Genomic DNA, 3,460 nt, shown 5'->3' with positions numbered 1-3,460 from the left:
TTTTTTTTTTTTTTTTTAAACTCTCAAGGAAACCATCCCCTGGATCATCTGCTCCTCTAGTTTCCAAAGCTCCCCCTCTCTAGTGCAGGTGGTTTGAAAAGTGAGACTGTCCTTCGGAATTATCTTTTTCACAGGACAGCCATTCCCTGAAATGACGGGGATGGGGGGAAAATCCAGGTCCCCAAAGCAGAAAAGCTAAATCTGTCTGATTCTGCCTGGGTGTCCCGAATAAAAGCTCAGACAGCCTGAACGACTTGGACCGAGTTTCTCCTGCATTTTGCTTCGATCCCTTTGCACCAGGAATTCTTTTGTTGTGCTGCAGGTCAAAGCCTTCGATATTCCCTGGATTCAACAGCATTTCTTTTCTTTCACCTTTTTAAAAACAGAGACAAGCCAATTCTCTGGAAGGAGATACAGACCACTTGGGTAACAATGGTACATTTCACATTCTGCCGCCGAAAAAGACCTCGCGGGATTGGAGTGGATTTAAGGATTTGAATGTTTTTGTCCGCTCTTTCTTTTTCTTTCTTATTTTTTAAACTCAAATATTTCTCAGTGAAATTTTCGGGAAGTGGATCCTAGGGAGTGGTGGGAGTGGGGATGGAGGTGATTGAAGGAAGATATTGTATTGTAGAGGGACTACCAGATGATAGTTCAGGAACGCTCTCAGAGGAATTTTTTAAGGCTCAGCTGACAGCACTACAGTCCTGCCTGCTGGGAAGGAATGCAGCTTGGTGAGGAAACTGGGGAGAGCCAAGTGTGCAGCAAAGGAGTCTAATTGACAGGACCCGTGTGCTGTGGATGCTCCCCATCTGCCCCCACCAGCACACACCAACCCTGTCACCAACTTGCCGAGGGGGAGAAGGCAGGGACTTTTTGGTTGCAAAAGAACTAAACTGAACCTCAATTGCCCAAACCTCAAGGGCTCAAAGTTAGTAGGTAGAGACGGTTTCCCCTTAAAGGACGCTTTACAAAAGCAAATTTTAAAGCAAAGCACAGCTTACATATCAATACCTTACTGCTCTACAACAGGTAAATCACCTAACAATGTGTTCCTTAAAAGTCAAAGGCAATTTCCATAATATTTTGCATTTAAAATGACCGCGCGTGAGTCCACTGACACACAGTAGCTAATTTTAGAAACATGCCACCGTAGACTAAGTAAGCAGGAGGGCAGAATTTTCTAACATTCTACCCTTAAAATTCCAGACCCACCCTATTTACTCCCATAGGTCTCAGCCAAGAAGTAAACCAATACCGATAGCCTAAGCTCAGAATCAGAGCAATTCCCTCTTCCTCACCAGCTGCCTGCACCCGCACCCTCCCTCACCCCATCCCCCGCCCAGCACTTTGAGTACCCAATGTGCAGAGGCGGTGACTATTTATCGGGTCTTATCGGAACCCATGATGTGATGGAATCGATGGGTAACCCGGAGGCTGCCCTGAGCTTCCAGATGACGGTAAATATTGTCTCGGCGATGAAGTCTCTGTTCCTTCTTGAACTAAAACCCCTTAAGTTCTGGACCTGGGCTATGTCCTAAAGGCTATCTCATCTTTTTGCTTTCCTTTAGCTCAGGATAGCGTGTCTAAAAGACAGGGAGGTCTCCAAAAGTTAGGGGTATTGAGCCATGGGGCCCCGATTTTTTCCGTGTCCTGTTGGGAGCGCCCAGAGCCATTTGTTTGTCCAGAGAGAGGACAAGAAGCCCTTTCTCCCCGCTATGCCCCCTTCCCACTTCCTCCTCCCCACTGCTGGATCTTACAGCTCACTAATCTCTTCAGATCTAAGATTAAATATTTCAATATGGAAGCAAACTATCTTCCCTAGAACAAGTAATTAAAATGCTGCATCATTCATTTTCTGAAGAGCTTTCAGCCGTCTATAGATCCTTTTCTAATCTGCTGTCGTCAGGCGAAACGCACAATGGTCTGTTTAGAAATGGAAAATTATTAAAAGCTCAAGCGTTTTTCCTTCTACCTCTTACAACACTAGCGAACAATCCACAGGGGGAGGGGTCCTTCGCTCTGCCTCCTGGCCTATTTGTTGGAGTTACTTACGATGTCTTCACCCAGAAAAGAGGTCCGAGGGTATGTTAGTCTCCGATACCCCTCCTTCCATCAGCGTCCTTACACCTAACTGATCCAATTCAAAATTGCAACAAACCCCTAGCACCTGTGAGCGTACAGAAGACACCGCGGCCAAACTCGATGTGCTCTACAATGCACATCCTACATACGAGAAATACTGGTTTCAATTAGGCAAAGTAGGAAAGGATGGCGGCGAGTACCTATGGTGCAGAGTGCTCAGGATCTCCGAGGTTTGCTCCGAGGGGCTTCCCAGCGGGAGGGGCAAACTCTCTGGGAGGCTGAATTGTATCCATCATACTGTAGCCTTGTAGCTTCTCCTCTTCTGGCCACCAACTTTCTGAAAGGCTACCAAATCACGCTTGTAATCCGTTTAAATGTTTCCACCTTTGAGATTTGCAGGGAAATGGTCGCTGCATACCAATGGGAGAGCCGGGCGCGCACCTAGCGCTGCGATGTCAGTGACAGGGAGCTCACAACCACAGCTCCCTATGCCTTCGATGGCAGGCAGGAAGGCAGGCAGAGTGAGTGTCCCAGGACTAGGTTCCTTTGATTTAAAATCTCAGTGCTCTCGATCAGTGGAGAGCTTCGTTGTTCCCGAGAGCCTGAGCTCAGTCTCTGGATTTCTCTCTTTCTCTCTTCCTGAAGGGTTGTCACTCACAATCCCTGCCCGAGGCCTCCTTCCATCCGAAAAGATGGAATTAGCCCTTGCTTTTCCAGGGTGTCTTTGCTCTTTGCCCTTTAGGTGGGTGGGAGTGGGGGTGGATGGTGTGTAGATGAGAGAAGAAAAGGGTGGGGAGAGGCGGAAAGGAGGCAGGAAGGGGGCGACTAGATCTCAGATCCTAGCATTGGTCAGACGGCGAAGGTGGGGGGAAAGAAGGAGAGAGGGAGAGAAGATACAAATACACAGTATGGCTGTGCACACCAAATTCCACTTGGATTTGGGAGATCTCAGGCAAAGCACGAAGGTGAAGCGAGCCCGTTGGCAGAGAGTGAGTCCCCTGACCGCTCACCATTCAAGCACCCTCACTTCTCCAGCGGGAGAAGGTGCGGGGGAGGGGGGCGGGAGGGGGAGGGGACCGCCGAACGTTTCAGGCCAAGGAGACGCTCGCGGCGACAGCGGCGGCGGCATCTTTTAAGACTGACCTGCTTTAAAAGTGCCACTTTAATGGCCTAGGAAATAACTAAAATCGGATTACACGTTACTTACCAACGTCTCCTCCTAAACGGAAGCGCGAGGTCGGGTATAAGGAGTCAATATAGGAAGCGCAGGGCTGGAACCTGAATGCAAATCCATCAGCCGCCCCCAAATCGCGCACCAAGGGAGCGGCGCTCGGGAGCCCCCAGATCAGCCCATCGCCGGAGCTCCGCCAGCGCG

At 49.2% G+C, this 3,460-nt stretch overlaps 1 protein-coding gene across 3 annotated transcripts in view; it reads right to left on the bottom strand.

Annotated features, from left to right (window-relative positions):
- The window catches only part of SLITRK3 (SLIT and NTRK-like family, member 3), a 10,654-nt gene that overhangs the window by 6,758 nt on the left and 436 nt on the right, over window positions 1-3,460 (bottom strand). Inside the window, exon 1 of one of the 3 annotated variants that reach the window (XM_011974221.1) lies at window positions 3,293-3,460. The exons of 1 other annotated variant lie outside the window; for it this stretch is intronic. The gene's annotated coding sequence lies outside the window, so the exon portion shown is untranslated. Of the gene's footprint in view, window positions 1-2,285; window positions 3,171-3,292 lie in introns of those variants that run through there. One more of the 3 variants, XM_011974212.1, reaches the window with a different exon arrangement.

This window comes from Mandrillus leucophaeus, unplaced genomic scaffold (genome assembly GCF_000951045.1).
Source record: "Mandrillus leucophaeus isolate KB7577 unplaced genomic scaffold, Mleu.le_1.0 Scaffold1009, whole genome shotgun sequence".
Taxonomy (NCBI): domain Eukaryota; kingdom Metazoa; phylum Chordata; class Mammalia; order Primates; family Cercopithecidae; genus Mandrillus; species Mandrillus leucophaeus.
The sequence above is the reverse complement of the archived record's forward strand: the minus strand, read 5'-3'. Positions and strand labels throughout refer to the sequence as shown.